Raw genomic sequence first — 13,483 nt, 5'->3', positions numbered from 1 at the left:
AAGGTGCAGAGACTTTCTGATTTCTGCCATGCGCATTTCATCTGCACAGGCCATTGTCCTCTACTGTCTAGTGGACACTGAAATGCACAACTTGATCCATCCAGCTATTCTTGGATAGCTGAGATGTACCCAAAGTAATCCATCCAACTATGGTAGGTTTTGATGCCTTATCTCTGCATCGGAGACAGAATGCAACAAACATAAGCTCTGCAAGCCCTGAAACTTTGTTACCAATACTATATTTCGGTGGATTGTCTGATATCAAGGACCACCACTTTAGAGGAAGCACCAGGGATGTTGTGCCTAAAACCATGCACACTTTCTTAGGGCTTATCAGTGCACATGGAGGAGCACACTCTATCAAAGCATGCCTCCTCCCTGCCCCTTTTTAGGTAATTTGTACCCCAGGCCAGAGTAGGAAGCAAGCAGTCCCTGCTCTCCCCAGAGAAAAAGGACTGCTGTAGGGAGAGGTCCTCTCAGAAAGGTTCAGGGAAGGCTTCTGGTGCAGTCCCTTCCTCTTCCTGCAGAGCTGCACAAGCACCATCGCAATCTGCCCCCAAAATTGAACCATCCGCTCTGGGTGGTGGGGAGAATTGGAGAGGAAGAGACAAAGTGAGCATGTGCAAGTCAACTATGAAATAGCAAGCAAACTTTGGGAACTATGTCCAGGTTCCAACCACTTGCTTCCTATTACTGTAATTCATAAAGTACAGATTCTTCACAGGAAAAGAGCTCTGAATTTTAAGATTTGGGGTGACCTCAACTGACAGGAAGGAGAGCAAGATGTCCTTCAGAGAGTCAAATGGTCTGCTCATCAAAGCTTGGAAGGTGAGATTAAGGTGCTAACTAAAGCATCTATGGATTATATGTGGATATGTGTACGTAGTGCCTAAAGACCCCAAATGAGATTGGGACTCCATTACGCTATGCACTTTATAAAAGAATAAAACACACTCCCTGCCCCAAAGGAGAAAACACAAGAGGTAGGAGCACAAACAGAGGCATGGTGAGGTGACTTGCCCAACATCACGCAGTGGATCACTAGCAAAGCAGAGATTAGAACCCATGTCTCTTTACTCCCACTCCAGTGCCTATCCACAAGACCAAAGTTTCCCAACCAGTGGGTCACCACCCCCCCAGATAGGACACCAGGGGCTGGCCATGAAAGACAATCATGGGGATTGTAATAAATTTTCAATGCCTCACACTCTAAAGAAAAGACCAACTTCACTCTCTGCACATCCTTACCCTTCAAGGTCAAGTATTCTGTCAACCTCTCAAAACAAACACATACAATTATATAAGCTAATTGATACATTTACTGTAAAAATAGGAGTAAAAGTTTAAGGGGTCATGCAATTTTTTTTTACTTCAAAAAAAGAGGCTGACAACCTGAACAGGATGAGAAACATTGTACCTACACACCATGATGAGTATCTTTGCTGCCCTGATCAATCTGGTGATGTGTGGATGACCACTGACATTCCTAAGTGGGATGGGAGAGGAAGGAATCCTGCGCTTATAATCTTTCTCAGAATGCTCCAAGTTCAAATGCAAGAGTTTGCCTTGCTCCACAGATGAACTATCAAAATAACAGGATCAATATTTACTCTTGGCTTTACTAGATCTTTTATTCCTTTTTCAGATTTCTTTTTCTTCATACTAGAGGGATACAGGAGGAGAAAGGACAAATGACAGATTATTAATATGCTTTCTTTTGTTCTGATTTCTTATATTTTAGCTGCTAGCCAATCAGGCTTCAAATTCCTCCAAATCAAATACCTAAAGTTCTAAGAGTGAACTGTCCTATTTGGCAAATGCCTTCGGGCCAGATTTTTAAAAGGTATCTAGGTGCCTAAATCCCATAGGAGTTAGGTGCCTAAATACCTTTAAAATCTAGCCTTTAATGTATTCATTCTAGAATTGTTAGTGGACCTAGAGGAGTGTGGGATAATGACTGAGCAACTGCCTTTGAGACAGGTAACTTATTTTAACATGACAGTGCTTGAAGCTCTACATAGGTAGGAACTGGAAGAAATGAACTCTGGTTTAATGACATGGTAAGGGTTTTATGGGTGGTGCAGAAATCCTAACTATTACCAGAAAGCCAAGATTTGGACTTTTTGGGGAACCAATTCTTGAATTTGAGGCATGCCAGGCTTCCATATTTCTAAACAGATTTGGCTCCCATTGAAGTCAGCAGCAAAATTCCCACTGACTTAATTGGATTATGTCCTTATTGCAATTCTGCCATCCATCTTTCCATCACAGACTGGCTTGCCCTGGGAAGCTTCACTCCTCCTCCAAGTGAGGGTCTCACCATCTTGATATATCACAGAAGAAAGACAACTCAGATACTGCTTAGAAAAATCCTGCCACCTCCAATTTCCCTTCTGATATGTGCCTCACTCTTCCTGAACACAGTAAGAGCAGGGACTGATGTGCTACATGTGCAACATCTGAATTTGTTATATTGCTTGTTTGTCCCTCTTGGTTAATTTAGCTGTTTTTGCCCTGTCGGGGATTTGCACACACCACATAGCAGCATCACACCAAAACTAAACCCTTAATTTACGAAAAGTAATATAGGATCCTTAATGACTAAAGGAAGATCAAAACTTCATTTTTACCTCACATCCAAAACTCAGGTCTTCACCCAACATCACTGTGGCTCTTGACACCAGTATGGAACATTGGTTCTCTATAAGCTCAAAAGAGAGTGTCACATCTACTGAAACTCCTAAACCATCCCATGCAAACCTTTGTTTTTCTTATAGGAAGAACCCTGCAAATCTGTGGATATCCACAGATCATGTTTGCGGATATCCGCTTTATATCTGCAGACCAGGTTTGCGGATCACGGATCGGATGCAGATACAAATTTTATATCCGCACGGGGCTCTACTTATAGGTCTCCCACCCAAGTGTTGGCCCTGCTTATGAAATATGGCAAGATTACAGTCTCCGATGGTAAGACTTCAGACCAAAAAAAGCCTTAATCACCATCACACATAACCAGTAAATCAGTGTTGAGTTCCAATTACGAATAGTCACTTCAGGGTTCTTTTAATGTTCTAGAGAATGGTTGATTTTTATCCATATGTATATTTCTGAAACTCAGCACATAGCATTAAAATTTCACTAAACATCTGTCGCTGGGTATCATTTGCATTAAAGCCCCTTTATAACACTAAGGTGCAAGAGCAATGAAAATAGGCAGTGTAAATAAAAATCAAGCTCCCATTTTCTAAAGTGCACATACAATACCTCTCAAAGAAGCCTGGAAATACACTCCTTATAGTTTTTTTTACACAGCCTTTCACCAAAATAAACCAATGCAGCAGGAAATAAAGCAGCATATGAGCTTTGCAACTTTTCATTAAATGTCCCTTAACCAACCAATACATGCCCATGAGCTACAGCTCTATCTCCAGCTTAGCAAAAAGACATACCTATTGGGGGGGGGGGGGCTGGAAAAGTAACACATTTTCAAAAGTCAGTCAGTAAATTAAGTCTCCCTTAAGGAAATGTAACTTGTCTGCTAGACATTTACTGTAAATGTCTATTCTCCCTATAATGCACAGAGTATCCTACATAGGTAATTCCCACAATAACGGAGTAAAATTTAACATTCTTCAGTGAGAGAATAAATCCCGAATGAGGGATTCTACATGAATTAATACTTCTGTATTACACTACCTCTGCTTCATGTGCTATTTCTAAGTTGCCAAAACACTTATAAACAAGACCAGTACAGTATATGTGAATTTCTAGCACATATATATTTAATATCCAGGATTTTTATATTTTTATGCTTGTTGTTTAACAACTTGTATACATTTTTACTTTGTCCTTCACTTTTATATTAAAAAGAGGCAGAGATTACTGCTCAAGAATTCATAGCATTATTCATTACAAGTCTTCACAGGGCAAGTGACTGATCGAATGTCTCTTGGTTTGTTAAAAAGGTCTATGGGTGCTGTTGTATCTTGTGTGCCTGGATTTCTTTCCACAACAGGTACAGGATTAATGCTGTATAACTTACAGCGCCCTAGCATACTGCTTCACACTAACAGCTTGTGCACTAGATTCCATCCAGCATTTACTCCTGGGGGAATTCTGAGCCACTGTGCAATGCAGAATTTGTGCAGAATTCCATATTTCTCCCATAGACTTGGGGCTGCAGAGCTTCTGGCCACCACTAGAGACCGCTGGACTCTGCAGAGCCCAGCTCTCAGTGAGTGGAGTGCCCAGCCCAGCGGGGATAGAGGCTACACACTCTGGCTGCCATGGTTGATCCTCATTCTCCCAGGGAGGGGAGAGGGTGCGGGAAACCCAGCTCTGGAAAAGAGTGAGGAAGGGCCGGGTTGCACCACACAGGGCCGGCTCTAACTTTTTTCCGCCCTAGGCACAGAATTCCCCTAGGAGAAAGCATTGCTGGGGTTTAGGTTACAATACTATATTAGCCTTATAGGGACACATCATCACAGGTGCCCCCAAATATTGTGTGTGTAATTCTCTGAATAAAAGTACATCCCTCAAGTGCTTTTAAAAATCTCCCCCTACATTAATACTACATAAAATTAAGAATCATGGTACATCTGGATTTGTTGTGGGTTAGTAACGTGTCATGTATATGAAATATAAAGTTATGTAATTTCTCCAATTAAACATGATTACAGTTCTAACTGCATCTACATTGCAAACAGTATGCTGCCCCTACATATATATAGTAGATTCTATGAAACTCATGATTCCAGATTACTCCTGCTGTGACCCCTGGACAATATTCCCAGAACAGGAATGATGTAGGGCTAATGTCAGCAGCCTCATACCACTTTCTGCACAGCCCTTGGCATAGAGGCATCAGTAGCATCAACTAAGGGAGGGATTGAACCCTTCCTCTCTACTACCAAGTTTTTTCCAACGCTCAAAGGCCATGGATGGTGGGGACAGGGGAAGAGCAATGGCCCAACCAGTTTTTAAGCAGTGGTCCTGTACTGCATCAACATGGCTGCTTCCAGATAAGTCTGTAGTGTTTCTCCAGCTGCGTAGTCACAAAATTACTGACATTTCACCCAGCCACCTCTCTCTGTAGATGAAGGAGCACCCGCCCAAGCTTCAGTGAATTGTGTTGCAACGCCACTCAGATTTGGCCTGTCTGCTCCTCTGTCCAGATGGAGTGTTGCAATCTGGCACACAGGAGTCTAGGGAGTCTGTTCCTGTACAGCGGAGCACAGGGAATCTGCTAAGAACTTGACTCCTGGCAGCATCGGCTCATGCACTACAGGGGTAAGAGAGAGGAGAGACTCCCCACCTGAGAGAAACCTGGGGTCCCAGTGGAGAGGCACAAGAAGGGATCAGAAGGGGGACTCTGCCCGGGACAGTATCTGGAATTTGCCCTCCCAAGAAATCTCTGAATCAATGCTACTGATGGACATGCCTGTAATGCTCTGTGCTCCCATCATTCTGGGATGCAAAGCAGCCAATAAGCTGCCAATCACAATTTCTGAAAGATAAAGCCCCCAGAACTTTACACCAGGGACCACAGAGACTTTGATGCAACTAGAGAGGTGCAGCCCAGAATCTGGCCTTTAGTGTTCATCATGCTATATTATTTACCTATATTTTTTATAATCCCTATATGTGAGAATGTGGAATTCTTCAATTATTATGCAAACTTTAAATGTCAAGGCTTTAATGATATCCACTGCTGAAGCCCTTCATATGCATTAAATACTTCCCTGCTGTAAGAGTGGCTTGCTATTCTCTACTGTACCAATTAAATGAACAAATCATAGAAAAAAAAAGACATGATTAGCCTGCATGAAAAACAGAGGCTACATTGTGTAATTAAGACTTATACATGCTAGCCAGGAGCATCCTCAATTCATAATAAGTTGAGAACAATGCATAGCAGGGAAACAAGAATGGACTCTATCAGCCCTACACTAATGAGTCAAAAATTCCCAATACTAAGAAAACTTCTCCACAACATACGTGCTTTTGTGCTTCACTGAAGGAACTGCAGACGCCTCACCAAAAGAAAAAGAAAGGTAAATGGATCCATAATATTAAAATCACACTCTTCCTCCCCTTATCTGCTCCAGTATCAGCAGCAGCAGCTCATCGTCCTTTCTCTTTGCTTCAATTCTTCCAAACCGTATGTACCATTCAGAGCCCAGGATCTATCCCCATTCCTTAATTACAGAAATATCATTTCACAGAATACACCAGAGGTCACAAGTATTTTAATATTCCTTTTATGTTTTGGAAGACATCATTTTTTCTCCCAAACTGGAGAAACCTGACCTTTTTCTTGTTTGGAGATTAATTAAATACCTATTTAAAAGGACAGGTGCTGCCCCCTCTTTCCTAGGAGGGGAAAGGAGGAAAAAAACATCTGACTAGTTGTATTCTGTACATTACTTGATATCTATAGCAAGTTGAAGAACAAGCTAACTATGCTAGCTATCTTCTGTGTATATTGCTATCGGTGACATCAATGAAATGCTAATGGTTACTACAAATACTATTTCACCACACTATTCATAGAGTCAAAATAAAATCAGAGATAGAATCAACAGATACTATTGGGAGGGATAGTTCAGTGGTTTGAGTATTGGTCTGCTAAACCCAGGGTTGAGAGTTCAATCCTTGAGGGGGCCATTTAGGGATCTGGGGCAAAAATTGGTCTGTGGATTGGTCCTGCTTTGAGCAGGGGGTTGGATTAGATGACCTCCTGAGGTCCCTTCCAACCCTGATAGTCTATGTTTCTATACAATATTAATAGAATGGCCTAACACTCTTATCAGACTCTAGGGTGAAGAGACAGGGAAATCTGTGGTTTATATTAGTTTGCCCAGTCCTACTACCTATTCACACCCCTCAAGCAGATAACCCAAAATCATTTCATCTATGTTGCCAAAGCCCTCAAAAACTAGCTTCCTTAGTCCCTGTGTGGTTCCATCTTGATAAATTATGCTACACTTTCTCTAGATGTTCTTAACATTTTCCATGTCTTGCATTCTGTATGTTGATAAGATTATCCCCTCTTCCTGCTTTAGACACATAGTTTTACATATTTCCTAAGCCCAGCGACATCTTGCAATTTATTTCTGGTGATTATTTGACTCAAGATAAGTCTCAGAAGGGCTGTGTGTTTGAACTGGCTGACTACAACATACACAACATTTTTGTGCCAGCACACTGAAAAAATATTCAAGAAAAACTAAATTATTTTAAGCAGCCTGTCTATAAGATTGGATCCCAGAAAAGGTGAAACAAAGGCAATTCTACGACTGTCAATCATTGGTCACCTATGGGAGCTATCAATCCCTTTGAACTCAACCACAATACAAATGGCCTAAAATGTAAATCACATTTACAACAATCCAGCTAATTTTGAACAGATTATAATAACATACCGTTTATTTTGTTGAGAGTGGGTTGGATTGGTGAACATTCCACTTATGAGAAATTAAATTGTTAAGGCACTGCCCTCTCTCTCATAAATGGGATGTCCACCAGCCCTCTACTGGGGACACAACCAGAAATGAGATATAAAACAAGACAAGCAAGAATTTAAACAAATGTAACCACCCTGTAACAGGGTTTTACCCAGTCTGGCCTCAAACTCTGCCATTTCCTCAGTTTCTCCTTCATGGGTTTCCCAGTAACTACGCAGAATCTCACGAGTCAAACGGCACCCCTTCTTGGAGTTTGTTTACTAAAATAACACCACAGTTCAAATGACCAGACTTCCCAGTTACTCTTGAATCAAGGCATCAGGTACCAGTTCTCTCAGCTCCTCATACCAGGGTAGCTTTGCTGGGCCCACACCAAACTCTGGGCTTCTTTGGAGACCTCTCCACGGTCTTTCCTAGACCCTGGTCTTCCTTTCTTTGACAGAGCCCTGCCCCCTGGTACCATCTCGTAATGCCTGATCAGCAGACACAACAATCAGATTAAGCCCAAACATTATCTGGGACTGGATGACAAGATACAAGTAGGGCTGAGCCCAAATCCCTTATAGGGCCAGCCAATCCTGTAACACCCACCTTCCCCCCAACAAACACATACAACACAACTAGCACAAGAGGTTACATATGGGGATACAGTTTCTTACAAAAGATATCCTGTCCCATATATCACTGCTGCAGTACATAAACCTCAATAAAACTAAGTACTGTGACACTGGGTATAATACAGAGATGCAAACAATTCATTATAGCAGTTATGATATACATGGCATTTATTAACATTGCTGGTTAAACAGGTGTTAGTAGGAAAGGTAAGTATGATTATATGGAAAAAATTTTGGGTAAGGAGAAGGCGACTCCCACAGGTGGGTCTGAATAAAATAATCCCAAATGTAGACCCTCCGGGCAGCCCTTCAGGGGTAGTGCAAAAGCACTTAACTGCATGTTAACAAGCCCAGAAAGAAGCAACATCCAGGAGAGCATGTTGGGGGGAGAAAAACTCAAGAAGGGGGCAGTAAATCAGGAAGTACTAGGTCAGACACATCTAGAGGAAAAGGAGGGTGGAGGCTCCTAGGAGAAACAAGCCATGGGACATGGCTTGAGAGAAAGGGCAGGCTGAAAAGAGGGAGCAGGGTCCTGATAATGAGGCCTTGACTAGCAAACTTACCCTGATAGTCCCAAGGAAAGGAGATGATAAGATAGAGAAGGGCAGACACCAAGGTATTGAGGCTCTGGAGGGACAAATTATTCTGGTATGCCCACGCAAGGGGCAAAAGAAACCAGAGTTAAGGTCAGCAGGGTGTGACTGGTGCAATGACCTATGGGCTGAGATGGAGTTCTGGGGGAAATGCAAGCGATGTCTCCTGTACGTAAGGTGACCAGATGTCCCCATTTTATAGGGACAGTCTCAATTTTTGGGTCTTTTTCTTATATAGGCTCCTATTACCCCCCACCCCCGTCCCAATTTTTCACACTTGCTGTCTGGTCACCCTACCTGTAGGCGACTTCTGATTTTTATCCTCAGCAGATGCACTGTCTCTCAATTGTGCAGACCAAGTCAGAGTAGCTCTTGCAGAACAAATAGAATCTACTTATGTTTGAAGAGAAGTTGCTAATGCCTCATGATTTCTCTTGAGAGTCACTTCTATGTGTCTTTCTGAATTCTCTCTAAGAAAAACTTCTCCATCTATAGAAGTGTCCTTGGCTAGCACAGCTGCCGCTGTATCAGCCTTTGCAACTTGTACATAATGTATCCTGTCCTTCTACGATCTATAAAATATATTATTTTTTGTTAAGGAATTCTTGTTCTGAATTAAGGGCAAAGAAAATACATCTCACATCCATTAATTGCATCCTCTTGGTCATTCATAATGGTCTGCATTTTAACTCTTCATCAAGGTTTGGAAAACACTCCAGTGGAAACATTCTAGCTTGAAAGTCAATATTTAGAGCCCTGAAACTTGAGTCTGAAATCTCCCCTTCCTTGGTTATGGGAGAATCGGGGAGGGAGAGGAAGGGGGAAGGAAACAGATGAAACCTGCTTTCTTGATTTCATTATTTTATATATGCATTGGCTCAGGTACTACATTTTATAGCATATTCTGAACATTGCTGAGCACACAGATGGTACCCAGTGAATAATACAAATCATGACAATAATCGTCGACTTTATGGATTCTGTGGATACAATTTCTGTTCTTTGTTCTGGAATTGGCCTGAAAACACATCTGATATGCATATGACACTTTTTCCTTCCTTCCTTTTCTCAAACTCAGAATAAAAAAATGACAAAACAAAATGGTTTTCAGTCAAAATGTAAAATTGCACAGCAGCCATTGCTCTACAGCCACCCTGGGGCAGAACCTACCATCCCTGGGGGGTTAACTGATCTCATCTCATCTGACTCTCATTCTCTCTCTTTCTTTATCCTTCCTGACCTCTGTGCTGCCTTTCATGTGGTCAACCATGACATCCTTCCCAATCTCCTGGGACCGTTTGCTGGAGTCTCAGAGAACTGGCCTTCTTGGTTTTGCTCCCATTTATCAGAGTCACTTTTTTTTGCAGCATGCAGCAGAGAAATAGACAGCCCTCAGAGACCTGAGTCCTCCTCCCATGGACTTCCTGTATGGTCTCAGGCCAGTGCCTTAGGGACAGAGCTTTATGCACCCTAAGAGGCAACTAGTGGGGTTTACAAAGCACCTAACCTTCTAGGTGCTTTTGAAAATCTCACTAAGTGCCTAAATACCTTTGAAAATCTAGCCCTTAGTCTCTCTGCATATCAGTGCCCCATGTACAATAGGGATAACAGCACTGTTCTACCTCACAGAGGGGCTTTGAGGAGAAATAGGTTAAACATGGTGAGGCACTCAGATACTACAGTGATGGGGCCACATGCTATCCCGTCCCTTGATTTTCGCCCCTTTCTTTCACCCATCCCCCTCACATCTCCTTCTTTTCTGAATGTAACCTTGGCTGTATTTCTTCTGAGTCCACTTCATTCTGTCTTCAAAACTACCCATTCTCTGCAGAAGAATTCCTGTTTTACAGGTTCATCTAAGGACTTTCCAGATCCTTAATTTAATCATGAGCCCTTTTTTATCTTAATCACCCTGCCTCTGTTTATAAACAAAATACTGACTCCCCAGGCCAGGGACACAAGCTGGGAGCAGCACTTCTCCTCTGCAGAACTCATTCCACACAAATATACAGGCTGTGCTGCAGTTAAGAGCTCCACCTGGGGCTAGGATGTGTGCCATGAGGAGACCTCCTGTACAAGACTCGGGGGCAAGAGGGGAGAAGCCCGCTCTGCCCCCCCCAAATGGCATCCCTGTGCCCAATATGAATCAAAAGCCACTTAGAAACCTCAGAGGGAAGGGACTTGCCACAATCAACCCTAAACCTCAGAGGGAAGGGACTTGCCACAATCAACCCTAAACCAAGGCTGCTACTGGATATGTTTTCACTTATGCTTCTACTGGCCTTCAGGACATAAACCATTTTTCTTTTGGCTGAAGCAGCACTGCTGGAGCTTCATGGATAGTAGTGGGGAGGAGGAAAAATCCTCAGGGAGCTCACCCAATAGCTTGCAGCAAACCCTTTTCTTAACAGGAGCATTAAGCCTCACCCAGAGTCCTAGTGTTGGAGTCAAATAACTATCAGACCTGGAGACTGAAAACAAAAGGTGCCCCCAATACATTTTTGCAGAGTCAAGAGTTTCACATCTCCTTTGACCTTTCCATCATTTTGCAGCCCAGTAAAGAGAGCCTCCATATGCTGGCATCACCATCCCAATAGACTCAGCAGGTGATACTATGTCTTAGAAAAGCATGAAGCCACTGGGATCTCCACAGTCAGGAGGCACATGCCCACTACTACAATCCTTACATACGTACAGCATGCCCCATCTTGTGCAGGCTGCCAGCCATAATAGTCTATAATGGGCCAACAAAGTACAGTTCCTGAACTCAGGGGAATGTAAGGGTGACAATTATGGCTGGCCCTTGCATGGGGACCCAGTTGCTTCTTGCAGCCTCCCATATACACCCAAACAGGGGCCAGCCAGTGTCTGGTTATTAATCTGCCTTTTGATTGCTCTTTGAGTGGTAAATGTAAGACCATTATTTCAACTTGCACCTAGTAGGTTGGGGCTAACACAATCACGAATTCTTTGCAGCTGTACGTTTGGTACCCTTGTCTAAACTGAGCTGACCCTGATAGTATGTGTATGCACAGCCCAAATTCTACTATTAATTACTGCAGAGTAACTTCCAGGAAGTTTACACCAGTGTAAATCAGAGTACAATTTGACCCATAACAAAATAAACACATACTTTTTCCCCTTGCAGATATTAAATCATTTGAAATGAAATAATTAAAAGACTGCTTGTCTACCTGCTGTCTTTGTAGATGAATGTGTAACCCACACACCTTCTGAGTGTGGTGTTCTGCCCCATCTAGCGGCACCGAGACCACTTAAAGAGAGAGGGAAAAAATGAATCTGCTCTACAACCTGAGCTAAGAGCCAGTTGGCTTTTAGCTCATGCTGTAGAGGCTCATGAACTAAGTTTCAGAGGTCCCCACTTCTACCCCGCCCGCTTATGACCGTGGTCTGTCAGCGTTACAAGTGGGCGCTCGTCCGGGATTTCAACTGGGAAATCTCTGAAACTCAGGACATGCTTCCTCAGCTTGGGGAAGTAAGTAACCCACACACCTCCAGAGTGTGGTGTTCCATCTCATGTCATAGCACTGAGCTTCAGAGGTCCCTGGTTCAATCCTGCCCGCTGACAACTGGGGTCTATTGGTGTTACAAATGCACAAATGAAAATGGAATCCACTGGACCATGCTGTCATTTTCTCAAATGGAGAATAGCAACTATCTTGGGCTAGGGAAGGAAGGGCTATCAGCTTATTGCATGTCTAATAATCAATTTTTCACATACAATGAACCTGCTGGAATCCTGAAACAGCCTCTGGTTCTGGGATTAACCTGCATACAGCACTCATAACAAAACATGCTTCAGGGATTTAACCTATACACAGAAATTTTCATTTTAAAAGAAAGACGTAGACTAGACACTTATTTTCTTCTGTTATGATTTAAGAAGCAGGACTGTGTTGGTAAGCCATGTCAGTTTTGATTAAGTTTTCAAAGTCACAGTACACTGAATTTCTCTAACGTGTATTTTTGCTGTAATTCAATTTTGCATAATAACGAGACAGTTGCTAATAATAATGGTCATAGATACCCTGAAATGGCAGAGAGAAAGAGAAAACCAAACCAAATCTGTATCTCTCTAATATCTATCTATTAATATCCATATCCTTCTGATATTGCATCAATGAAGAAATTATACTTTACATAACAAATAAATATATCCTGCAAAATAATACCTGCCAGGTTTGGCTGTTCAAGGACTTAAAGGAAAAAAATCAGTGAATTCATATAAAGACTGTATGAGAGCAAGTCTGCAAGGAAGAACAGCAACTGCATTTCTGCTAAGCTCCTTACTAAAGCAGAACCCTTTGATTTAATCCAGAGCCTTAAAAACAACCTTCTCTATTTTATCCATCTAGGTTCTTATAAGGCTCCTACTCTTGTGTCTCCACTGATCTTAACTGAGGCTGTTTGGCACAAATACAGATGTGAGGAAAGATTCTTCACAGTGCCAGAACTCAGGCAACATAAAAGGGCCATAATCTAGTAACAAATGCCCAGCAGAGACTTTCCCTGGCGTAGGTGAACCCTCTGCTGAGCAAAACTGTGTGAGATCCAGATCCGTACCTGCTGTCCCGCTCCCTGGAGCAGGGGGTTTTGGTGGAGCTCCACTACATTAACCCAATCCTCAACTGGTAGAAGGTCTACTGGGGTGGAATTTAGAACTGCCTGATATCAGCTCTTCTAAGCATTGTAGGGTCCAAGAATATTGGTGGGGTGGGAGGGAGCTGGAGGGCTGTAACCAGTAGAAGTGGTTGGGAAATTTCAGTCAGAATGATTTATCCAC

The 13,483-nt window shown here is 42.5% G+C and overlaps 1 protein-coding gene across 4 annotated transcripts in view; it reads right to left on the bottom strand.

Annotated features, from left to right (window-relative positions):
* CNTN1 (contactin 1) overlaps positions 1-13,483 on the bottom strand; it is a 447,411-nt gene that overhangs the window by 341,732 nt on the left and 92,196 nt on the right. The gene's annotated exons all lie outside the window — the stretch shown is intronic.

The sequence above is a fragment of the Chrysemys picta genome, chromosome 1 (assembly GCF_011386835.1).
Source record: "Chrysemys picta bellii isolate R12L10 chromosome 1, ASM1138683v2, whole genome shotgun sequence".
Lineage (NCBI taxonomy): Eukaryota > Metazoa > Chordata > Testudines > Emydidae > Chrysemys > Chrysemys picta.
The sequence above is the reverse complement of the archived record's forward strand: the minus strand, read 5'-3'. Positions and strand labels throughout refer to the sequence as shown.